This window comes from Xiphias gladius, chromosome 3 (assembly GCF_016859285.1).
Source record: "Xiphias gladius isolate SHS-SW01 ecotype Sanya breed wild chromosome 3, ASM1685928v1, whole genome shotgun sequence".
Classification (NCBI taxonomy): domain Eukaryota; kingdom Metazoa; phylum Chordata; class Actinopteri; order Istiophoriformes; family Xiphiidae; genus Xiphias; species Xiphias gladius.
The window spans coordinates 6,746,318-6,774,074 of NC_053402.1; the positions used below are offsets into that span (position 1 = coordinate 6,746,318).

General features: G+C 40.4%; 1 long non-coding RNA gene across 2 annotated transcripts; it reads right to left on the minus strand.

Annotated features, from left to right (window-relative positions):
• LOC120806239 lies at window positions 1-27,757 on the minus strand. 2 transcript variants are annotated; one of them, XR_005709663.1, is made up of 4 exons: window positions 27,652-27,757; window positions 24,770-24,913; window positions 3,459-3,591; window positions 1-1,811 (listed from the first exon to the last, which is right to left on the minus strand). It is a non-coding gene; the product is annotated as an uncharacterized LOC120806239 (long non-coding RNA). The 2 variants fall into 2 exon arrangements; XR_005709664.1 differs by lacking the exons at window positions 24,770-24,913; window positions 27,652-27,757 and adding an exon at window positions 7,462-8,041.

The following is a 27,757-nucleotide window of genomic DNA, read 5'->3' on the forward strand; positions in this document are numbered from 1 at the left end:
ACATATAGGCCTGTCATGAATACAGGAAAACCAATTGTCCATCTTCATGGACCACAGTGCAACATAGAATAGACATTAAGTACATGTATAAAACAGTAATAAGTGCAATGAACAAAATAACTGTATACATAAATTAAAAACTAAAAATAAAGATAACAGATACAAACACCATACAATCTTAAGGTAAAGAGTGAGGATTTACATTAACAGCAAAAGCTTTGCTTGTTAATAGCTGGTTCAGTTGAAATTAAGGTGCAAAAAGATATTTGTGTTAAAAAATACTGTAAACAAATGACTGGTTGCTTATTCTGTACAGTTCAGTGGATTGTAAAGCACAGAGGTTTAAAGTGATGGGATAGATTTGGGGGTGTGGCACTGGGTTGAGGATCCTCACAGCTTAAGGGAAGCAACTGGTGCTGCAGAGCCTGTTAAAGGAGGTCCTGATGCTCCCATACCTCAGTGTCACCGCGGAAATGCATTTATAGAAATAAAAACAGACGTACCACAAACCATTCAACATCTTAAGATCTCGTGTGTACATCCTAAAGACAGGAGCCCACCTGAAATGAAGAATGGAGTAGTCGATGACATCATCATGACATCACTTGTGGTGGCGGTGAGGAAGAAAACATTGTCGAAAAGGAAAGGACAATGAGTGGATGAGTGAATATCAGAAAAGGGACAACATCGGCTGTCAGTGGACGGCTGGAGAGTGATGATAGAGGACATCTACATCTGACACCAGAAACCATTTTTACACAGCTACTTGTAATCCAGTAAATTAGGTTCCACAATTAAATTACACCTGGATTTAATTCACTGATGAAGACCATGGGATGTGATTCAAAGCTCTGAAAAAACTAGTAAGCAGGACTTGAGTTGAGATTATTTTGTCACTTACTGTATGAAAGTTACAAGTTTCACACAGAGCTGTTATTGTATTTGATCACATTACATGCTGGGGTGTCTCTTTAATTGTGTTCCACTCTTGGACAAGACATGCACACTGGTTCCATGTATCTAACCATAAATGCCATAAAATCATTTAACTTCTTTGTTAACAGCTTGTTTGTTCCCCAAGGACTCCAAGAGTTGTCTTTAAATAGTACACAGACCAAACAAAACAGCTTGAAATCCTTCAAATGGCTTAAAACAATGTGGTTTATTAAAATCTCTTTAGGAAACATAAAACTAAGCAGCTCATTTCAATTGATCCTCTAATCCTTTTTAGATTAACAGTGAATTAATTTGGCAATTAGTAAATCAAAACCTCACCAATATAAATCACTGGCAGAACAAAGGCTTATCTGTTTCACAAGCGAGTAATCCATCTATTCGCGTCCTCCCCCACACTGCTAACAAACTTTCAAATGTCCGCCTCACATAATTAGACCAGTTTGCCGGATTGGCCCCCACAGAGAGGGATGAAACAATCCCACAGACAAACATTAACCCAGGCCCTGGCCCTGCAGCTTGTCAAGAAGATGAACGTCTAGGACTGGAGAGAGAGAGAGAGAAAAAAAAAAACAGCATTCCATTTCCCGTAAACCAGGAAGGGGGAGGGAGGAGGATTTTGGGAAGTTTTGTGAGTCATCACTTTTTCTTTTCTACTTGAGCTCCCCCCTTTTGGCATCACACCGTGGAGCTTGAATACCTCCATGGCACATTGCCGCGTCATGCTTTCAATGGACCCCTTTGAGTTCTGACAAGTGTCTCACACTGAACGTTAATAACAGAGTTGCAGCTGTGTGCACGGCTGTCAGCATCATGAGCTTTCTTTTCAGGCGCAGACGTATCCTTCACTTTGAAACCTGAGGAGATAACAAGTTAAGACTTATTGCATAAAAAAAAAAAAAGCAAGCAACAACTTGAACCGCTGCTGGATCAAACCCTCAGTTTGTCACTCAGGTTTGTTCCTGTGAATATGCATGTGTGAGTGCATTAAACAGTTTTAAGTGATCAGGTCAAATACAGTGGGTAAGATGAGTCAGTGGATATCAGCTACCATGCTAAGATTTTATAACTCGCTAACTTCATCTTGTGTGACAGTAACATGCAGACAAGTGCTTGTAAAATGATGACAGTGCTCAAATATGGGAGCTTTTACAGCATTTTTAGGAGCACCCTATAATGGAAAGTGCTTAAATTCTCATAGGCAGAAACCACAGATTTTATTGCTCTACTTACTTCTACTATTTTTATGTCAGCTCTTTTGTGTGACCACTCATCCGTCCTTCAAGCACTCTGTTCCACTAACTGATCATCAACATAATTTTGTGGTCAGGGACTCTCCCCAGCGGGCCCCCTGCACACTGCACAATAACACCCTCAAACCTTCTATCAGTGGCCATTTAGCTCTAGGGGCCAAGCTTCTCTCTCAACTGTCCAGTGCTACACACAGGCACACACACACACACACAGGATATTTATCAGGCTTTAATGACAGACTTCACAAAGGATGATGTCACCGGCCGCAGCATAACAATGGACAAAAAAAAGGCAGCCATTCCACTCTCCTCTCATTTGGACCACAGTGACCTTGCTTGATTGATAGGCCTCAGTCTTACTGGGCTCTTTGTGCTAGTGTGGCCGTTGTGGTATGTGGCACATGAGGACTCGATGCTGCTGCTGCTGCTGCTGCTGCTGATGATGACTAAGAGTGAGTAATCAAAACAGTCGTAGAAACCAGCCTGCTTGACAAAGACGGTTGTTACCATTAAAATGTCATCGAGCACTTGATATAAGGCAGTGTTTGCTCTTGTGGAGAACCGTCTATCACCTTCATAGGCTGTGGTAGATGGTCAGTCTGTTTATGTTTTGTCTGTGCAGTTAGTTAAAATAGGTACATGCACACAGTCAAAATATGTGGTCTGAAATGTGTGTGTGCATGTGTGTGTGTGTTGTTTGGGTGACATATAGGCCCTATTGATTCTGTGTCATCTTTCAGGCTCTATTTGTAGGTGAGCCAGTTGTTGTTGGGAGGCGTTTTGTCTATCTATCAGTCATTAACCCTGCCTTAACCCCTTTGTGCTTCACCAAAGTTACAATAGACAGTCATAAAAATCCCCTTTACACACAAATCTTATCTAAAAGACATCACTTTTCTCATTATTGAAAGTGAAAAAAGAAATTTATTTCAGTGGAAAATGCTTAAAATAACTTATGTTTGTGTACTACACAACTTACCACAGGTCCATTAACACACACACACACTCGTATACAAGCAAACACACGCAGGAACACACACAGTCATATACACACATCGGTAGTCTGTAGTAAGTTAAAAGCACAAATTCGGTCTCACAGCTGTTATACATAAGCTACTTTCATTTTCCGGTAAAGGTAAATAACTTCAACAGCATTTCTCTGAATGTGTTCCCTTGTGCATAAACACACATATTTAACTAATACACTCATCAAAGACCTTCCGTTGAAATATAAACCCCAACAAACTTTACCGTGATTTATGAAAAACAAAATCCATTACTTCTCCTGGTTGTGGTTTTCCTTCAAATGGGTGCTTTGCTAGCTGACTCACTGGCTGAAGTACAGTGGATTTCCACTTCCACTTTGGCCCATTCATCTGAAATGCTGCAGAAAAACAGAGAGATAGGGAAGGTGAACAGAGGGAGGAAGAGAAGGAGATCTGGAAGCCATTAGAAGCTGGCAGCTGCAGCCTTGAGTGGCTGATTCAGAAAAGGACAGAAAGGTAGAAAGAGGGAGGGTGGGTACGGCACATGATTGCCATAATGAATTTAATATCTGTGCATTTGTGGGTCATTAATGTAGAACCTTATGATTTCACAGCAGGGAAGATGGAGAGTGTTAAAAGTCATTTCCAAAGAAAGTTTTCTTTTTTACAACTCCTATTGCTCTACCTGCATTTCCTCCAGAGAATAATATAGTCATATCCGGCTGTTTATCCATCCTCCCCAATCAGTTACATGTCTTTTTCTTACTTCCTGTCTCTCTTGATAAGTGTGCAGCTACCACACACGCACACACACACACACACACACACACACACACACACACACACACACACACACACACACACACACACACTCACACACACACACACACACACACACACACACACACACACACACACACACACACACACACACACACACACACACACACACACACAAACAGACACATACACACCCTTTCTGTAAACCACCCACCTCTGTACCCTGAATGTACTTATAGAATAATCCTAGAGAGGCAAATTTGGACAATCACACAGGTCCAAGCATAGAATCAGCTTTGTGAAAAAACCACCACAATGGCCAATCAAAATCAGCCCAAAAATCAGCCCAATGCTATGCCTCTGCCAAACCAAATGGACTGCTTTGCGACAACATTGCAAAAATGTATTGTAATATCTACAAGATAACACCATAAATGTTTAGTGTGCCAGCATTAAAAGCAGTTTCCCCAAACAGTTCTTTCACCTAGTTCCTAAAATGGCCTTGTGTAATTAGATACAGTATATTATCATAAATAAAATGAAGCTCTGTGGTGTAGACCAGTGGATATTATTCATGTAATTTGCCTCCAAAATAGGTCTACTCAACCTGTGGACAAAAAAATTCAACCTTCGGCAATAGCCCAATTCTGTTGGAAAACCGCAGATCTGAAAAACTGACTGTTAGCTGAAAGCTTGACAGGTAAGTTGGTCATTTGGATATATCTGCTGATTATAATATACTCCACACAGAGACTGGTCTACAGGTAAGGTAACAACATTATCTTCTGGTGTAATGTCAGGCAGAGGAATTGAGACAGGGTTGCCATAAACAGAAAGCAGACAGATTCCACACCAACTGTGCCAACTCTCCCATTTTCTGCTCAAAAAGCCCATGGAGAGGCCCTTCATATTGGACAGGGGCCACACTGAGACTCTGGGTTTTCACCTGTGACTCATTTACACAAAGATCATGCGACTCACTCAAAGACTCGGACATAACACGTTGATGTCATGCCATATACAAATTAGCAAAAAGAACAATACACACATACACACTCACTATAAGGATGTAAATATTTATGGTTTTGTTTCAATGTTGGCAACATTTCAAATACAGGGTAGTGACAGCCAATGATTGACAACCATGTCAGGAAGAAAATATTACTTCCCCTGTTGCTCCATCGGGGAATTCTCCATCTGTAATAGGCCTGCCCTTATAAATCCACAACAAGACAAACACACACAAGACAGATACAAACACACCTTCACACACGTTAGTTTATTTGAGAATGCTATCTTTGTCACTATCTCAACTGTCCCATAAGCACTGCATATATGGTGAATATTATTAATTACACTCTCTGTAACTCACTGTCTGCTGTCAGAAGAGGAAATAAAGAGTATGAAATAAACTATACTGTCTTTTGGTAAAGAGGCAAGTGAGTAGCATTGTTCAGTGGGGACAACATGAAAAGCTGGGTCTGTCCCTCTGTCTGTATCTAGATTTCATATACTCACTCATAAACCACTCTCTCCATGGCTGATTTTCTGTTACGCCAGTCGCACTAAACGCTCCAAACCTCTCTGCTCTTCCACCCACCTCTTTCTTTTCATGTCTTACTTCTCCTTCTCTTTAACATCTTTGGTGTTCTGACATCATAACTGCAGTGGTCTGACACCCATGTGGTCCTCCAGGTCAACAAGGGGAACTCAGACATTGATTAGGTTAGAGAACACACACACAGAAAGAGAAAGAGAGAGGGGTTTTCACCTAGCTTGAATTACTTTGTTGGCTAAGAAGAAAAGCCCTGCTTGTGAGGTCCCTAAAAGATCTGAAGCAATGATCATTTAAAGAGCCATAGTTTTAGTGGTAGTACTAATACAGACACTTGTGCGTGCTGAACATTACTGCTAACAAAGCATACCACATGTTTCTAGAATTATTAAGGCCATTCAAACTGTTTATTTTAGCTCATGCCATACAGTGTAAAAAACAAATGCAAACACTTGAAACTTGCTTGAGATAATTAATTTTGCATTAATGAGTTTTAAAATCAGCAGGGAACAATTTTAAAACCCTCCCATGTTGGTCTGCCTCTGAATCAGAGTTGAGAGAAAGCTCCTCACCAGCAGTGGTTGCAATACCAGAAAATCTGATATTTCTGACAGGAAAGCTTTAGGATTGCTTGCTTTTTGGCAATGTTTCCTGAGTCCTGTCTGTGGTTCGGTTTAGGCAACAAAAGTGCTTTGGTTTTGGTAAACACACAGTAAGCTGCTGTTTGTAATAGGGCCACAGTAATGAGAGAGGAGCAGAAGTGCAATTCAAATCTATCTGTATCTGTATCTGGTCATGTCACAAAATATCTGTATTCAGATTTATATTAGATTGCGTGATTTTCTATGCTAAATTGTCTTCTATTGCAATTTATTCTCCTCATACATACAGTATATGTATAAGATCATCTGCTCACAAAATATACACAATAACAGGAGGTTGTGTATATACCAGCAGGAGGCCCAGATGAATATAAAGTAGATCTGAGGTGTCTATGATAAAAATGTGAAAGCTATTGACAAAAATCTGAAAATCTCCCTCAGCAATATTGCATGCACTTTTTTGATGCAAGGTGAATGCAAAAGGTGCTCCTCACTCCATTCACTGTATGACTCTTAAGAAAAGTTGGGAGAAGGGAGATGCTGACATCTAACTCATGGGTATACTTCTCTTGAAACTGATGTTGGAACTTAAACCAGAAAGATATCACTTCCTTTAGGGATTATTATTAGAAAGCTTAGTTGCGGAATTTAGCCAAAAATAACTGTTATGGTCAGATCATCATTTTAGGTCATCACTGTCTATTTTTATTAAGATTATTTTCTGATTGTTCAAAAGAAAATACGACATTGCACATACACACATTACACATTACATATATTGTGAACTACTACGTTAACTACAACTAGTCAACAAACTGGAGTAATTTATAAAACACAATGAATGGATAAATGCACTCTAAGCTGTGTGTACAGGGTTTAGGGTCAATCAGTACATTTTAAATGTTTGATTAAGAAAAGGGGTAGAAAAACTTACTGTAAACTATATTACTACATGTTCAACACACCACCTTCCTCCGATGGAAAAAAATGGCAGTGGCAGGGTCATGACTCACATTATGAAATTATTCTTATTCTTATCATTCTGTTTCTTTATGGAAAGGTTATGTCGTCTAATCTTTGCACTGTGTTTCTGATACTGTCCTTGTTAAAATTATTCGCACACCTGAATTTTAAGGACAGAATTTAGAATATCTTCAGAATTAAACACAAACTAAACAATTTTGTATAATCCAAATATTTTAATAAAATGCCCAAAGTTACAGAACAACAACAAAAAATGTGCCTTCATATAGTGAAAAAAAATTTGTTAAAAAGTACAAGAGTACAAAAGTGAAAGTTGCTCAAACAAAATAAAAACAAATAAGACTCACCTTTTTCAGTGTTCACAGGACCTGAATTAACCAATGAATGATGGTTTTACTGTACAAACAGGGATTGGTTCCAGTTTCCAGTACTGGGACAAGAGATCTCCTTCCTTGGTAATCTTAAAAACCTGAAAGTAGTGAGGTCACAGCTTCCTTGGTTTGTGGTTTATGAGAAGATTGAGCAACATTGTTCATTGACGTAAACAACTTAAACTTGATGACTCCACTTCTGAAAACTTTTGGTATACAGTGTGTGTCAAGTCTGGCAGTGTCTTGAAACGGAAAATAATTCCAGATAATCATAACACATGCCATAGGGCATGTTGCATCAGCTGAACACCACAGACAGATAGCTACACAGGAAACAAAATGAACAGTGGGAGACAAAATAATGTGAACTCCTTCACATTATAATTATCTGCAATAACTGCTGTCTTCGTGAAGCTTTTTATTGATATAGTGACAGAGAGGTGATAGAGGCTAATATTTAGCCCTGCTAGCGGCATGGCTCTAGGAATGGTAATTTTGGTCATTCAGTAAGTCCACCACTTTAATCAAGACTGGAATATCTCAGGGACTGTGGGATGGGTTGCCATAAAATTTGGTACAGACATTCATGTTCCCCTCAAGATGCATTGCGACAACTTTGGTGACCCCCTGACCTTTCTTCTTGCACCACCATCTGGTCAGACATTTAATTTGTTAAATACTTTGGTTTATAAACATCAGTAGCTTAGCATTGTAGACAATCAGGGTTGGGTTTTGCTTGAAAACTAGTACGTACGACATGTTTTCTGATCACCACACTCGAAAGTGAGGAGTGAGGTGCGATATTGTTTAATTATGGGGATAATGGTGCATATTTTCAGACAGTCTCTCCTGGAAGGTATTCATGATGTTGCATTTGGTTGTTCACAGAGAGAAGTTTTAACCCAGTTTACAGCAGTTGCTCTCTTCTTCACAGCTGGCCACCCACTGGCGTCAAGTGGGTGTGAATGACAGAAACTGATGGTCACACCCCCCCTAATCTGATGTTGGAAAGTTGTGGAGGCAGGGAGTTTCCGAAGCTGTCTGACCATACAATAAGCAGTTAAGTCAGAGTATACTGGCAGCTTCAGTCTTGTTGAAGCCATAGTTTGAGATGGTATTGCCTTAGGTTGCATTATATTGTGATGTGTTTCATGTATTTTGTCCAACCCCAGTACATAATTTAAGTCTATTCCCATGAAACTGCAGACCAGTATGGTCTGCTGCTGTTTGACGGAAAGATGGAAAAATACAAACACAAGAAAAGGGTATTTGCCAAGACAAGGGAAAAATCCAGGAGCTGTGTGCCAGTTCTGTTGGAATTACTGCACTGTGTTCAGCTTCCAAAGGAAGGAAAACAAATGCACCTGATTGAAGAATAACTGCTCGTCTTTTGTGTAACAGTGATAGTTTATACAGTTAAATGACTGAAAAATAATACGTGTCATGGAAGGATGAGATAAGAGATCAGATGAAAACTTATCTATTGTGTTTGGCATTCCAGTCTGTACTATCTGATTCCACACATCTGATTCCACACCTCTATCTATTGTTTGTTCTCCCTACTCCCAACCATAAAAAGCTTTAACTTGGGTAGATCTTGATTCTCGTTTGTTTTCTCAGCACAAGATCAAAGTCAGGTGGCCTTAAAATTAGCTCAGAGAGCTTTGTATTGTATGTCATCGCTGGGTAAAGACCCAGAGAAGCCAGCAAGTACTTTAATGTTGATCCAAAAACCAGACTTTCCACTTCGTAACACCATTTCACAGGTGAGAGCCGTGTCAGCCTCCATGAAACTAATTCCCACAGTGAGCCTTTGGAGTAGCATGGTGAATACTAATGTAATGATTCTGGCTTCTTCCTGTTAACTTATATGGATAAGTGATCCAAATTCACATTCTGGAGGAAATGAGAAGCCCGTGGAGGCAAAGCTATTCTCAGTGACAGAATCGGATTATGTGATGATTATGTGATCCATATGCAATCACTTTATGCCAAGGGAGAAGACAGACATGGAGGAGAGATGGCAGAGAGAAGACAGAGGGATGAGAGATGAGAAGGAGGTGTGTGGGTGTGCGAGGAGGAGGAAGATAGAGAGAGAGTAGGGCAATGGGAGAAAGAAATAGCAGCGTTGCCAGGACTCCAAAGCTTGTCTGTCATTCCATGCGTCAGTCAGCCAATTCCCAGGCTTACACGCTTACAGTATCTGCGCAAATGGGAGTATATATACACATGCACGGACGTACAGAACACACATTTCTCACTGTATCATTGCAAGTTGGAAGCTGGAAATATCCCTTTTTATCCTCTGTCACAGTCTAATTAGATTCCACCACCACAGCAACCTTTTTCCCTCCACATTTTTTCTCTCTTTTCTTACCTCACTCATGCTCTCTCTCACACTGTAGCACTATAGACCTTCTGGCTGTTTCCCTGGCAACAGCTGCTTCCTGTTTGTCTGTCTGTGTTGCCATGGAGGAAGTGCAGGGGTGATGGCGGTGGAAGTGGTGGCAGGCAGCTCACTTATGACAATAAAGTGGCCCTGAAGTCAGGCTACTTGTCTGACCTTCATGATATTACAGTAAGTAAACATTTCTTAGAATAGTATCAGCATACAGGAGCAGCACTCAGCCTGTATAAATACTATTACCGTCCATTCTGAGGACTAATTAACACATTCAGGAGGGAGCAGTGATATAACATTCATTACTTAATGTTGTTTAAGATAACATCCACCCTGTGAACTGTGTGATACAGCAACTCTACTCTTGCTTTACATCATTGTAAACTATGCTGGGCCCTGCCCCACTGAGTTACTGTTTCTATGCCTGACAAGCTTTCTGCCCTACACATACAGACAAATTAAAGGAAAAATCTGAAAAATTAGCAGAGAAACAGGATGACAATGCCTCCATCCATAGGGCACGAGGGATTATCAATGGTTTGATGAGAATGAAAATGATGTGAATCATACGCTATGGCCTTTGCAGTAACCATATCTCAATCCAAATGACCACCTATGGGAGATTTTGACCCGATGACAGCACTCTCCACCACCATCATCAAAACACCAAATGAGTGAATACCTTTTGGAAGAATGGTGTTCCATCCCACCCGTAGAGGTCCAGAGACTTGTAGAATCAAAGCCAAGGCACAAAAATGAGAGAGAGAACAGTCAAACTCTGTGTGTTGGAAGACTCTGTTTCAAGTTGACTTTTGAATGTTTTCAGCTGATTCATTTTAAAATGAGAATCCTGTAAAAATGTGCTCTTGATGGCCACATACATGATATAATGCTAATAGAATGAGACTGAAGTTTCGTGTCCCAGGCAAAAAGTTAACATCCTCACCAGGCGATGGAAATAAGGAGCAGCACTGTAGCACTGAGGAATACCTATTAAAGAACAGTATTTTAAATAAAAATGTAATTAAAATGTTATTCATTGTAACATAGCTCATGGGTGGTTTGAAAACTTGCAACACGGTTGTTAGATTTATGATTTAATGTTTGTATTTTCAAACAGTTTGCTTAATTCATACAAAGGAAAAGGATTTGATGATGAGGAATAACCAATGGGTTTGACAAACCTAATGCCATCTAACAGTTACAGGAGTGTTAATTTCCCAAGCCCAAATAAAAAGGAGGACAGAGTTGCTGTCGTTACTCTAAACTCTGATATAAAAGCATCTTAGTTCTCATAAAGCAGCTCTAATAAAAAAAAACAACCTGTTTTCCAGTGTGTTACATGGGCTGTAAATAATATTCCAGTAGTAATGATGTACTAGCATTGTCCGGTTTCATGTAGGCCACACAGATGACCAGCATAATTAATAATTTGTGGCATGTGTGGTCTGTAAACACTAGTGTGGGCACCGCTGACCTGTGAGATGAACTAGCTCACTGCGGTGGGGCAGGTCAGCACAAGTAAACTGGAGCAAATTAGACCCCAGAGTCCATGTAAGAACACAGGCCAGTTCTGTAATTACTGGTCTACTGTGTTTTAAACCAGAGTAGAGGATTAGATGGTACAGACTTGCATAATGAAGCATGATATATGAACACTGCACATTACTTGTCAGTCATGGTTTGAATCTCCTCCATGTGAATTTGCTTTTACTTAAATTTTACACTTTGCCGAGAAAGACTAAATCATCGCAGATTTCTCAACCTGAAGTCGGCTTTAGAGTTTACTCAGTTATCGCAGCTGTGTTGCCTTTAGCCAGCTGGTATTTTGCACAACAACTTAATCCAGTGGAAAGAGTAATCACAGAGTTGCAACATCTGCATCACATGTTGTATTTGATTTCTCATCTATCAAAGCAAAATATGTGGTGTAATTTTCATCTCCGAAATATGGCACATCAGCATTAGTGGATCATTTGTTTTTGCACACTTGAAGACAGAGTTTTCCATTCTGTATAGTCATCGCCACTTGTAAATGACTTTTATAAATGTGAGTGAGTGAAGTTAACAGTCTTTAGCTACAGATGAATGCTTTGATTCAATTGTGTCCTTGTAGAGCAGGAAGCCATAATGACACCTGGCATATTTGTCTAAGCATACCAGACGTAGCTGAGTACCGCTGCTCTCACAAACAGTGTTTGATAAATGCCTGGAATCACATCAAAACTTTGCTCCTGGGGCCTTTGTTTAAAGAGGAGCTCTTTGTCAAAGCTGACCACAGTGTTTTGGCAAGAGGTAGGAGTTATACCCGTATCTTACAAGAAACAATAGCTTCCAATCGAGAAACCTCTCGAGTTCACAAGTACAACACATTGTAAATAGCAAATATGGGGCAAGTATCTTGTTCCATACCGGCCTGTTTCCCTCCCAACTTGCACACTGTCAGAAGATAAAAGAGGGAACACAGCAGAAAGAGAGTAGGAAACACAGAGCGACTTCAAAGCTTGAGAAAAATTTCTTTAAACATGGTTCTCCAAAGACCACATCAAACACAAGGGGAGGCAAATGGGGGAGGGAGGGAGCTGGGTTGGGTTCATGTGTACGCATTTAAATGGATGTGTGTGAGCATGTGTTTATGTGTGTGTGCATTATTACATGGCGCAGAGTTGCAGAGATGCAGCTAGGCTATGCTGCTCCAACCAAAGTGTGGAGAAGAAAGAAAAAGAGGCTGTCAGCTCTGATAAAGTGCTTGGAGTGTGTGTGTATGTTTCTTCTTGTTCTGGGACGCCTCTTCAGCGCCATGAAAGCACTTCAGCACAGCGGCTGCCAAGGAGACGATCAGAGGGTCGCCCCACAGCCCACACACACGCTCACGCATACTCACCCTGCTGCATCAGGGCTCCCATCATGTAAGTGCACATACAAACACACACACACACACACATACACACATACACGAACACACACACACACACACACACACACACACACACACACACACACACACACACACACACACACACACACACACACACACACACACACACACACACACAGACATCAAACCACACACTTCATGCTCTTTTATTGTGTATAAACCAGAGTGGATATTGATTGTTTTAAACAGAGCATTTACGACGTAAATGTTATTCCTAGGGCTTAGAGCACACCCACACACATTTTCCCCCATGATGCACACACAAAAGCAATACGAGCACACTCACAGAAATGCACAAACAAACAGCAATACATTAAAACAGACATTCTTGCGATTCCTGTAAAACCCTCTAGTATCATCTGCAGGCAGCACTACACAATCACCTCTGACTCAATGGCCCTTTGTCTGAAAAAAACTATGACCTTTATCTGTTTTCACAGAGGCTGTCTATGGAGTTTCAGACCTGGTGTTTCAGGGCTCACTCAGTAACAGTGGCACTGGTGGAAAAATAAAGGCTACTTAAATGGAAAATGTGCAAACTATTCCAGTCTGAGGTCTGCGTACTGTCTGAACCCGTGGCTCCCTTCCTTCCTTTCTTTTATTGGTGTTCTTCCTATTTCTCTGTTATTCTGGCTCTTGGGCAGATGAGCCATTGTGGGCCTGTATCCTTCCTGTCAGCCTTCTCTCAGTGGGTCTCTGCCCGTCTGCCTGCCTGTCTCCATTTCTGCCTGTTGGTCTTGCTTTGTGTTTGTTTCTTCCTGCTCTCTGGTAATTATTATGGTGATGTCTCTACCTAAGTGATTACACAGCTGTGGGCTCATTTGATGTTTGTGAATATTTAAATTTTTAACAAAGGCTAAGAGTCTGCAGCCATGCTACCAGCTCTGTGAGGCTGTACTTGGGAACAGCAGTTCTTTCACCTTAATGCTAAAAATGGCATGCTAACATACTCACAATACAATGCTAACATTATAATGTTCACCTCATGGTGGTGCTAAAGGAAAGGTCAGGGGATCACTGAAGTTGGTAGGATTCATCCTCTGGGAAAAATGAATGTCTTTACAAAATTTCACGGCAATCCATCCCGTAGTTGTTGAGATATTTCAGTCAGTCCCTGGAGCCATGCTGCTAGCATGGCCAGCAATCATGATATTACAGATTTACAGAAACCCTTTGGAATTACTTGCATTTATGTATAAACTTGTCTTAAAATATGATCCCATCTTCATTTAAATTACAATTATGAACAAACATAATCAATTTTAACTAATAATGCACAAATAATTGTATTGTTTTTTTCCATATTGAACACATCATTAAAACATTTACAGTGTTGGATGGAAAAAGTATGTTAACCCTTCAGGTAATGACATTAAAAAAAGCTAATTGGAGTCAGAAGTTATCAAACCTGGAGTCCAGTCATTGAAACAATATAAGAGGTGAGGGTTAGAGCTACTTTGCCTTATTAAAAAAATCACTCAAAAGTTTTGAGTTTGCTATTCACAAGAAGCATCTGTTGATGTGAATCATAAAATAGATCTCAGCAGACTTACGATCAAAAGTTGTTATTTGCATAAAGCTAGAAAGGGTTACTAAAGGGTTAATTCAGTCCACAGTTGGGCAGTTAGTACTGCAGCTATTCTTCCTAGATGTGGGTGCCCAGGTAATATGGCTCCAGAAACTCAATGCAGAATACTCAGTGAGGTAAAGGAATCATTGGAACTGGTTAACATCTCTGTTCACGAGTCTACCACATGCAAATCTTGGTGCACAGTTGCATGGAGCTTGATGTTCATGGCAGGGGGAATTTTGCTGGGATGACAATCATCTTTGTGACAGGAGGCTGTGGACTTATTCTGCTAAACAAAAAAATACAAATAGCATTCAACTCTAGAAATAGATATGACATGGTAACATATATTGAGAATAATTAGCTGAAATTATTATCCTAAATCTAATTTTTGGCAAACAATTTCTTATTGAGAAGATTTTATCTGCAAATAAATATAAAAATATTTTATTAGTTCTAATGAAACTACTCCATGTTTTATTTTTGCGCAAATGTCACCCCACAGTGGCACTTGGACTACTCAGGTGGAGTGGTGGAAGAAGATCCTTTATTTAAGTAAGTACGTATCAATACCACGATGGTCTACCACATGCTCTGTTATAAGTAAAAGCAAAAAGTACCTAAAGTATGAAGGTACTCATTATGCAGAATGGTCTCTTTCAGCGTGTTTACTGGATATATACAGCATATATTACACACACACACACACACACACACACACACATACACACACACACACACACACTGTTGTGTTATTGAGTGGATTAAATTGTGTTACTGATGCATTAACCTGTAAGCTTAACACTTTAGATAACTGCTTTCAAACTGTAGTGTTGTACAGTTTTGATAAACTAGGAAGAGTTGGAAAGGCTGACCTGTGGAAAATGAGATGTTAATAATCTGTACAGCTGTGTGTCCTTTTATGGCAGTGGTGGATGGTGGAGCCTATCACAGGCACAATCAGTTCATACATTAGAGTTTATGTTTGTCAAAAGACACAAACATGAATACACACAAATACACACGACCACAGGATGCGATCAGAATTCGAACATCCTCTCTGCCCCCTCAACATCCTGTGTGAAAACCTTGCTGCCGCAGCAGCACAGGAAGTCATGTCTGTAAGGAAGGACACAGCGGTTAAATGGGCTTTGATGGGCATGATACTGTGAGCTGAGCTGAAAGAAAAAGTGAAGCAAATATTGCATTCAATACTAATTGGGTTTAGGTTCAATAAGGTTTCCTTCTCACTGCCACATGCAAGCTGGGAGCTGAAAACTGTCTGACAATCGTTAGATAACATCCATTCATTACCATATGAGACACTCAGCCAGCTGAGTGAGTGTACCAACTTGTGTGAAAGAGTTAGTACTAATGGGATTAGGTCTGATGCTCCAGATGATTTGCTTCAGGACATTGTTCTGTTCTCTGATCCTTCAATTGATACAGGGATGTGGGTGGATGGCTAAGGCTAGCCTGCAAGGGGAGAGGGAGGAAGATGAAGAAGTGGAAGTAGAAGAGGCACCTGCTGGGTCCACATGGCTTTGAATAGCCCAGTCTAAGTGGCTGCACTCACGCATGCATCAGTGTGAAGCACTGCTCCTGCTGTGAGCAAATGTGGTTGTGAGCACATGGTGCCTGTGATCAAGGCTATTGGCAAGGTGGTTTTTGTTATGGCGGACCAGAGATAGTGGGCAAGATTTTTTATTTTGAGGCAATTGAAGCACAGGTGCATGTTGTAAAGAAGGATAGTTAAGGGTGAAATGGCGATAGAAAAAGAAACAAGTAAGTACACAGAGAGGTTGGGGAAGGTAAAAAACAACTACAGCAAACAACAGAAAGGGGAACATAGACAGGTGCCAACATTTTAAAAATTCTTGCTTTCTACAATATCTGTGCATGGCACTTCTGGTATGGTTAAGGTTAGGGAAAGATTGTTGTAATGCTAAATAAACTATGGATAAGGTATATTTTAAGTTAGGCAGATAAAACCCCTGGTTAAACCTGAAACAACTGATTTTTTTGGGTCAGCAGAAGCAAGCTATAAACACAACACTGGCATATTATCATCTCGTATATTTGGCTCTTTAGCTACTAAATGCTCCCCTACGTTCACCAAACAGTTGCTAACTTGTCAATTGTTGTCACTGTTGTTTTGGTGCTGGGCAGAAACTGTACAGTTGGTTACAGCTGCCACCCGTGATTAAAAAAAAAAAAGATTAAATTGGTGAAAATGAATCAAAACGGTAATGTTGCGGGCTGTAAAACCCAATCTTTGAGCTGAAAGACATGACAAAACTTTGTATAGCTGAGGGGAATCTTCAAGAGTCTTAACTCAAGTGACACCTGGTGCCCCTCTGTTTAGTCCAGGTGTCTCTTTTGTCTGTCCAAGGAGTCTTCTGGTTAGCTAAAGTGCCAGTCTTTTGTGAGCACAGGGCAAAAATGAACTCTAACCATAACAATAACCTTGCACACCGTGGGGGTGCCCCTTTTTCAATTTCCCCTACCACCTTTAGAGAGTCTGTGCACACCACTGATAAAAATCTTTAGAGATCATTACTGTCCTATGTCTGTGCCACACTTGTTATATTGTGATGTCTTTTTCCTTAGATTTTCTTTATATGCTGAAGTGCCAGCTGTGGAAATATATTAATAAGCATCACTTACTGTGCACCAGGGGATTTTTTCCTACAAAAACAACAGTGTATGTAGACCTGTGAGGTTTCATAAATAACCATCACTTAATATTAGTTGATGATATAGATATTTATTCCAATGAAAAATTGTCAGTTGTCTGTCATCGTATCAGCATTTCTTCCAAATCAGCTCTTAATATTTCTATAATAAAGAATATGAGTGTATATGCACAGTATTATGTGTATATGAGTGAGAAGGCGAAAGACGGGGGAGACAACCAGTGTGTGAATGTTAGTGTTTATATGTGTGTGCGTATGTGTGTTTTCAACCTACTCAGCAGAGAAGAACATCTGTGTGTGAATCCACCTGCATGCAATCATCTACACACAACATCTGCGCTTGTCCACCAGTAAGCACAAAGAAACCAATCTACTTATCCAATACCACACTTAAGCACCAAAATTACTTTTCCATTTCAATCCTGAACCACCATTCACATGTCCACATATTCAGGATCAGATGTCAAGAGTGTATGAGTCACAGATTTGAATGCTTGTGATCTTGGCAGAGGTTACAGCCAGATAACAAATGGAAGTTGGTCTCACACACGCACACACACACACACACACACACACACACACACACACACACACACACACACACACACACACACACACACACACACACACACACACACACACACACACACAGACACACACACAGACACACGTACACATATACACAGTTGGAACAGTGGTCTATGTGTGTAACTGCAAAGGTTTAACTGAGAAGTCAGTTATCGAGTGCTTGTGGTAGGATAAAGATGAAGCCAACTGACTGTGCAGATGCCAGCCAAGTTTGCACTTATGTTTCTTTTACATCTGACAGTGAAACTTGTTTAACTCTTCAGAGTCATGGGGCGTTGTAAATAGATGAATGGAGCTACTCTCAAACAGTCAATTGCACCGCATCGTCGTCTTACAACGTCAATGGGATGACAGTACAACTTTCGTTATTACTCACAGCAGAAGAGAAAGTTGACGACTCCCTACAGCTGCTTTGTTTTTTATGCGTGAATCTTGTAAATGAATGCAACTTCAAACTAAGATGCATGAATACTGCACACTTGTAAGGTTAAATAAAATGAGAGGAGCTTGGATATAAGTGCATTTAGAGTTGGTGATTAGCATCAATCTCTCAAGAAGGGATCATAGGATGTTTAATCACACAATAGTGCCTAAAATCCACAGTGTGACCCAGAAATAAAACAAAGTAAGAGCAGCAATAGACTCAGACCCCTACACACTTAGTGTGTGTAGGGGGTCAAGTAACTGAACCTTCTGAAGTGACTCTGGTATATGTGTGTATCTATGATTGAGTGTTTGAGAGTGAGGGAGTGAAGCAAAAACAGCGGCAGCAGCACATATACCAACTTTGTGCCTGTGTGTGTGTGTGTGTGTGTGTGTGTGTGTGTGTGTGTGTGTGTGTGTGTGTGTGTGTAGTGCAGGTTGTGGGGTAGCTATGTGTGCATATGCAACGTGAGGAGAGTGCTGGGGGGAGACCACCTACACTTCCACCTGCTCTGGCTTTTACAGGGGCCTCTTCAATCACAAGGCTGGGGTCATTATGGATGTGAGCCTCTAGCCGCCAGGCATTGTTTAGTTATTTCTGTCCTCGCACTTTACAGTGAAACATTGAGCAAAAATCCCCATTAAAACATGTGCTATAAAACTTGAACAGCCACGACAGGAAATATCAGGTCCTGTACTTCAGAGTTTCCTTTTTCTCATGTGAAAAATAAAATAATAATTAATAGTGCTTTCAAGTCAACATCTGAACTCTGAACTATATGTTCTTTAAGACTGTTCCATTAACAAATGTGTTCCCTTAGTATTATTTTCTTTTTGTCAAGAACACGATAAAACAGATGCAACTCAGAAATGCAGAAATGCAACGTAACAGGCTTTTTAATATGGAGGTTAATGTGATAATACACGGAGACACCTCTGACATTGTCCAGACTGACACAATGATGAGGAAGGACAAAACAGTGAACTGTTTGACAGGCACTGTGAAGATGACTAAGCCCAAACTTTAAGAGCGAGATATGAAGGGGGAAGATGTTGTTTGATATTGACTTCAGCGAAAACTATTTGAAGGCTTCTAATGCCACATAAGTTCTTTTCCCATATTTTGGTGGCTGCTTGCAGCTGGTTTACAGTCGACCACATGTTTAAATACTTGAGAGGAATTAGTTTGGGCAACTTGAAAATGTCAAGCAATACCTTTATATCATACAAGTTTTAAGTATTTTTTAAAGCTGTCACTGCTTCCAAACCTCTCAAATCTTAGCCAGATACTTTCTCTGTTTGAAACACTAGTAAACAACTCTGCCATGAAAACCATTAAACAGTAATTTGTGACCAAACAAGGCTCTTAAATTGCCCAATTAGAAAGTCTGTATTTGGAGCAGGGCTTCCTAAATGCACTACTTAAGGTAAACTACATTAAATGTGAGGTAATTAGTGTGCCACATAACAGACCACAAACTGATAATTGTGCTGTATATGGCTGTCTCTTCTTGCCTTGACCCAAAAGAACCTGCAGACTGATCTTAATACTAACCTCGGAGTCTGCTCTGCTCAAGATCATTGCAAACAATAATTGTCAGCTGAGTTGAGACACAAAAAAATGTCTGATAGCAGGCTAAGCTGAGGTACGAGGCATTAGGAGGTGTATGTATTCAGTACAAGCTGTGTACAAGGTGGTGCACTAGCAAAAGTGCATTTACATATGTGAGTAAGAGTGTGAGTGTGCGCAAGAGTGGAGTGCAGTGTCTGCATGTGTGTGTGACTGGATATAATATGTGGGTGTTTGTGAGGGAGTTGGATGATTTTTACAGGCACTGATTCACTCGAGGGCGCCTGTGTCCAGGCTTGTTTAAGACGTGCTAGGTCCCAGGTGTCGGGAATGGCTCTCTGTTACAGGATCACGCGAACGCACCCCAAGGCTTAACAGGAGTTGCAGACGCAGACAAAGTCAAAAAATCCTTGGTCTTTAATGTTGACAGTAAAACTTGCATACGGGTGTTTGTCCCCAGAAACTGCTGGTGCTGCATCTTTTCGCTGAACTCTATCTCTAACCTGAGAAAATCCCTGTGGATTTCTGTTAAATGGACTTGCACAATAGTAAAATGAGTAATAGCACATGTGTGTTATAATTCTGGTTGTATTGCTGTTTGTTTATATTACTTTATGAAGTGTGAGGGTGTGTGTGCATGGCTTGAAACCTAGTCCCTCCACTGTCATTGCCTTGAACTCTGCACCTCTTCGTCTTTACCAACCAGTGACGTCACTCCCATCAAGGTCGTGACCTTCCCATCACTCATATCCTCCCTGAAGGGATTCCCTGGTCTGGTTTTACCTTCAGTTTGGCATCCTGGTGTCTAGGACTGCAAAGTTTCCACTGTATCTATTTGGACACTGACTAGGGGAAAACCAGGAAGTGGACCAGACACTGAAGAAGAGACTCAACACAGACAAAAAAAAAACTGCTGTTAGGCAAAGAGGAAAAGGGAGTTTTGAAGAGCATATGTGATTGTTCACACACACACACACACACACACACACACACACACACACACACACACACACACACACACACACACACACACACACACACACACACACACACACACACACACATTCACGCACAGATTTCTGATAAAGAATATTTTATTGGTTATCAAAGTGATGTGGTCTGCAGTGAGAGCAGAAAAGGTTGGAGCAGCTGCTTTCAAATCTGCCTGTGTTGGCAAAAACCTCCACAGTGGGCAATAACTGCTTGGGTTGATGATTTATATTATTCTTAAAACCCCAGATCATGAGCTCCACTGAGACCGGAGGCATTTTGTTTTAATAAAAGCCAAAGCCATGTTTTGACCGTGTGGCAGATAAAGAGCCAAAAGGAAACACACACATAGCAGAATGGCTAACCATAACGGAGAAGACCCACTCAAAGGAAATCCGAAAGTAGCTTGGCAGACGCCAAACAAAAATTTGAGTGGACTATGGTGGAGAGGAGGAATTCATGCAGTATTTTATTTGCCACTTCAAGACTGTGAGGACAAAATGTCAGCTATCTGCCCTCCTCCCCTGAGACACACACACACACACACACACACACACACACACATACATACACACACCCGCACACACGAAAACACACACACACACACACACACATAAGAAAGATCTGGAGCCAATTGTTCTCTCATGCCACAACACCCTCACCCCTGCATTCCCCTCTGTTACGCTAAATGTCCTCTTATGCTACAAGCTCCCTAGCTTTTAACTTATTACTCTGAATAGGGCAAGATCATTAAGTGCACATTCAGCATTCATTACCATGATTGCATGTCCCTGAACTACAGATTAATGAGCAAAGAAAGAGGGAAGGAAGGAGAAAGACAGGACAAACGATGTAGCAAAAAGGGGTGAATGGAGCCACTGGACACAGCCAAACATATTGACGTCTGGCACTAAAATCAGTGACCCACGCTTTTGACTGACTAACAGTTTTTCTATCACTTCTCTCCTCTCTCTCTCTCTCTGAAGAACATGGCCTGCTGCCTGCCAGCAAGGATGCCCTTGAAGCTCCGGTCAGCTACCTGACTCACAGCTCCTAAAGGCTTTTTCAGGGTCACTGAGTAGGATGGACATGGGACCTTGCCAAAGAGATCTCAGAGTCCTTTTAGTTTGCATGGTCATGGACAGCACTGTTCATGAGACCATGTGGCTGCCCAACAGGCCTTTTACCCCCCTCCTTTTATCTTAAAGAACTTAGCAAGAGGTTGTGACAAGCCCAGAATGGCTGATGCACACACTTGTCTCTTACTACAGGGGAAGTAAGAGACAAGTTGTCCTTTTTTTCTCTCTAAAATTATCAAAGTTTTGAACTTCGCTTTGAAAACTGCAAAAATGAAAAGTAGTTCACGCAACATAAGAAAGATTATAGCAAAGATGTAGAATATAAAGATTTTAAGTGAAATATGATGTGTCTCGAAATGATAGATGTACAGATTTTCTGCTACGTCTCATTTAGACTTCACCGTGTTGTGTACTCCCTCTATACACTGCCATGGGCATAGGTATAGGCATAGTGTTTTTCCCTCCAGCTATCTCCTCAGATAATATTAGCAAGATCTTTTTTTATTCTGCTTTGGCAGTGTTTTGAGTTTTGTGTGTCTATCACTGTGTTTAACATAAATCTTCGCTTAAGCCTGTTGTTGTCAATGATTTCAGTCAAGCAATTTGTAAAACTTGCATTAAAATTGTTAGTAAATTCTTTTTAAAAGGTAAAAATAAAATAAAACACAACTGAACTGCACTTATATAGTGCTTTTCTAGTCTTATCAAATCACTCAAAGTGCTTGACACTACATGCCACATTCAGCAATTCACATAGAATTGAATTCACATAGGATAGAATTTAAATTACAGGAGAACCGATGAGTTTGTCAAAAAAAAGTAGGTAAGTGCGACTGCAATTATTACTGGGGTGAGAGTGAAAAAAGCACCCACATATGCACTCTGGATAGGACTAAAATGACTCATAAGCTCGGTTAATTTAAAATCACCCCACCTGCCCTAGAGACATAAATCCAGTCCAAATTTGGCTTAAGTGTCTACAGCCATGCTAGCATCTCTGTAGTTAGGTACAGTGATGCTTTATGCTAAATGCTAACATCATTATGCTAACATGCTCACAATGATGATGCTAGCATGCCTATGTTTAGTATGTATCATGTTTACCATGTTTACCATTTTAGTTTAGTGTGTTGGCATACTAACATTTGCTGATTGGGCAGATGGGAATGCAATTAGTTTTGCATGTATGTGGTCATAAATCAAAACAATTGTACAAATTAAAATTTCGACCCACTGTTGGCACTAGATGAAAAATTAAGGGATCACCAGAATTATTTATATTCATCCTCTGGGGACCATACTTGTCTGTACTAAATTTTATGGCAATCCGTCCAATAGTTGCTGAGACAGTTCACCCAAAAACACAAATGTGAAACTTGTGGTGGCGCTAAAGGTAAAGTCATGGAATCACCAAAACCAGTAGTTTTGATCCTCTTGGGTCCAGCAATGTCCATACATAAATTTTATCCAATAGTTAGAGTTACATTTCAGTCTGAACCAAAATGGTGGACAAACTTACCGACACTGCCATCCCCAGAGCAATGCTGCTAGTGTAGCTTAAAATAAATCAGGCACACTAATAATCAAAGTAAAAATAAAATTCTCTGGTATTATACCTTCAAAATGCTTCCCATGAAACATGATTACTTCTATACTTATTCTACTAGTCCTTTAAAAATACCTTATGCCTTAGTACTATTAGGGCGGGGGTCTTTTACTGCAACACAATTTCACTTCCTCTAAAAAAAATTAAATGAGATTGCGTGATCTAAGTTCTTCTTCCATTGATACTGTCATGCAATATTAGACGCACTGATGCATGTCAGGCTTGGAGTCAATCAAGCATCTCTGATTAGAAACCTCATGAACTTCAGCCTTCAAATTAGTGGCACATAAAGGTTGAATGAGGTTGAAGCTGAAGTTTTAACACATCAAAATCAGCCATTTGGGATTAACAGAGTGGAGCTGAGGAAAACACCAACAGGCCATCATGTGATGTTGACAAGGATGATGATAATGATGATGTAAATGATGATGGATCACTCTATTAATAGAGCTGACCACAGTCACAAAGAAGAACAGCAATGCTATGGATGAGAGACCCTATTATGTCCAAATGAAGGAGTCAGCCGCTCTGTCAAGAGGGCACTTCACAAACAAACCTCATCTGACTGAGCCTGTCTTTCTCTTTCCCATTGCCCACCCGCTCTCTCTGTGCTATCGCGACCCTTTTCTGCTGAGTGGGTGTTTGGAGGAGTTGCGAAGGTCAGGTGAAAGACTCAGGGGAAAGTCGTGAGGAGGGAGCTTGGGGCTTTGACCTCTGATTGGCCTTCGCTACCCTAGCTGCTCTGAGTCACAGAGATGGAGCAATCTCGCCAACCAGAGGGGCCCTGCGTTGTAGAGAAGCAGACGACAAGTAGGCTGCTGGCCGGCTGTTGACAAAAGGAGAGTTGTGCAGAGGTGGCGAGGCACAATAGGACGGTTTGAGAGGAGGAGGTGAGGAGAGCTCAGTCCCCACCATAAGCACCTTATTGTGAAAGCCTGCTTTGTTAAAAGACAGAATCCATAGGGTGAGGAAATTAAGGGGATTTTCCTGTGTGTAGGAACTGGTGACATTTTGTGAGTGAGGAGGAAAACAATGTGTTTCATACCTTTTTGGTTTTTCACTAAAATATACTCTGATACACAATTCATCAACTATTTTCTACTTGTTTTGGAAATGAAGGCACAAAATGCTACAAATTCAACCCAGATTATCTATTATGGGCTCAGAAAAAAGTCACTTTACTGATAACTAAATGATGTGGGATGTGTGTAGATAAAAATTTCCACTGAACAAATGTTTATTTTAGTTATCTCCTCCCTTCATGCAGATGTTCACACTGTGGTCAAAAAAATTCTACGCCAATGAATACTCCACCCTAAAAGATATACGTGCTTATTCACACAAACACACACACACACACGCACACACACACACACACACACACACACACACACAGACACACACATGCTTTGCTTAATCTTACCGTAAACAGCTTCCTTCCAGCCTCAGGCCTTGCCTTTCCCAAGAACAAAAGCAGGTAACATTCAGTTCGTTTTGGCACTCATCCATGTGATCCAGACTGTTAAAACCGAGTGTGTTGCCAAGCAGTTTGTCCTGCCCTGGAACTCTTTGAAAGTTTGCCCAAAAAATATGCACAAAAAAAAAAATATCAACACAAAATGCTAGAGCAGTTCCTGGCGATAACTAGCACTTGTGCAGAAAAAAAGCAGAACTCTATTTCAGGAATTTCTGTACTTGAATACACAGAACTACTCTAAATCTAAACAGACTAAACAGAGATGTGACTAATCAAAATGTGACTACAACGTCACCAGCATTTTTGTTTGTTTTTTTCAAAAGCTAAAACCTGATAACTGAAGTGTTCAACTAATCCCCATGTGAATTGTTGAGAGCTTAATCTGCCCAAAATTCACAGCACTACTGTTTATAATTGATGTGGTGATTAATAGAGATTGTTTCGTGACAAAAACAATTTCACATATTAATGTATAACACACCGTACATCTGCCTCAACATTCACACATTTGTCTCTCCCACTGGTTGGGTAACATGACTGTTTTTGACTAACATTTGGCAGAATGGCACGTTGCCACCTCACGAGTGTTCCCGTAAACACTCACCACTCTGGACCCTATACTGTTGTGCTCTGCCAAAATGTCACTAGGACTGTGGTCAACCTCTGCCGCAATGCTGAATAAATACTTAACCCAAGCAGAGCAGAGCAGAGCAGCAACAGAAACAGGCAGCTGCGCAGAGAATAGAATTTATAAGGGAGGTGGCAAAATGGAGGCATAACACTGCCAGGAACTGTTGTTTTCCTCTATTTATCTATGTCATGGATACTGACAAAAAGGCATAGGCATAGAATTAAAAAAGTCAGTCTGTATACCAGAGAATTACCTGAGATGACATTAATATGATCAGGCATTGACACCCTAAAATTGTTGATTTCAGTCAACTTTCCTAGTCATGTTAAGAAGATGGTTATTAACAACTGTATTCTCCTTTCTGTGATAGTTTTAAAAGATGTTGAGTAATTTCTGTCCTAACAGCAGTTTTCCCTTTAGGCCTAAACATGATAACAGGGTCTGTCAGAGCCAATATCACTGTATATGCTTTTTACAACACGTACATGTTGTTACAGGGTACTTGTGACTGTTCACTGCCAACGGGAACACGTGTTGAAAGCTTGATCCCGCCCCCTTCTCCAGTACAGGTTGGATACACAGAGACTGACATTTTATGGATGAGAATGGCAAAGGTTAAATATTCCAAGATGAAGCTGCACTTGTTTTGAAATATTTACATATGATAGTATTCTTGTTTACGTGTCAGTTTACTGTGTTTTACTTTTGTTATCTAGACCAGTGATTCCCAACCCAGTAAAGAATTTGAATATGAATTTAAACTTCACCAAACCAACGTTGGTACTGAAATTCAGTTATATTAAAAAATAATTGTAACACTATTCCCTCTTTATATTATTAATAGTAATTAACATCAATTTTAAAATCCATTCATATGACCATATTTGGAAGATGATGGATGGTACTGATGAAGGGGTATATGAACTCATCTGATATGGCTGTAGGGGTACGTCAGAAAAAAATGTTTGACAACCACTCATCTAAACTTATCTCATTTTATTGACTAGATTGCCATATTTTATTGTTCAGTTATAAATTCGACTCTGGCGTTGTGTCCAGTTGTCATCTGTAAATAAGAGATTTTTTATTTATGTTTTTCCTCATATAAACACCTGTTAAGCATGATCAGAGATTCATGCCTCATGTGCAGCCACGGGATTTTAGCACCTGCCAAGGCAAAGCATCCTACCAGACTTGTTTTGTTTGTGCAGGATGTACGGGATACATTGGTCTGCGTTTGTGTGGGCGTTTGAAGAATTACAAACAGGAGACAAAGGTTCCCTTCTCCACAACTGACAAAGGTGTACCATTGAGGAATCACATTTTCTTCGTTTGCACACTGTAGTCCAAAAGACTGAACCTCAATTCTTCTACTTGTAAAGCAAAACCAAATGCAATTTTTTGTGAAACAGGCCTTATAGATCAAAAGGATGAATTACTGAACGTGAATCTTCCTGCTTGAGATAATTGACTGGGTTTAACTCTTGTAGGACAAAGTTTGCTCTATTTGCCATTCATGATCAAAGCAGAGTTACTTCAGGCAACATGCCCAGAATCAGCAGCATCTCACAAACCTGTCAGGATACTGTAGGAGTCTGTTCTATAACTGATCACAGACATAGTTTTCGGCTCCAGTCGTGTGTGTCACCACAGCTAATACTGAGGCAGTCAGTCATTTGAATAAATCATATTTTAATGTCAATATCAATGAGAAAAAATAAAAAAGATGACATGTCTGTCAGACTTGTCTATCTGAGCTGATCAGCAAACACAGGAGGATGTAACTGAGATGTCTGAGCTCACTTTTCCCTGCTGAGGCAGAAAGTCCCTAACTAACTAGCACTTGGATGGGGATAATACAGGAGCAGGAATGATGCTGGAATGAGGCCGGGTGGGCGTGGCTTCCCGGTTCTCCCGGAGAGGAACCGGTACGTCATTCTGCCCATATAAGGCCTTAGGACTTCCTCCAGAGGTTTCATGACAGTAAAAACAGCACTATAGGCCGACGTTTTGGGCTCTTGACTATAATTGATATCTAATGAATCCAATATCAGGTTGCAGATGAACAGATACACATTTGATGCAGCACATTTGCCACATTGAATTAATACAAACGAGCAATGGCGCAGTTTTTACAACGTAACAACACATGAATCAGTGAATTAAAAGCACCGATTTGATTTAAAAATGATCTCACCTCTTCGCTTGTCCAACAAGCAACTATTCAACCCATAAACACGCAAAGCCTTGCATAAAAACAGTGCGCTTTTCTATTTCTGACACTGGTCTCGGCTGCGATTCCT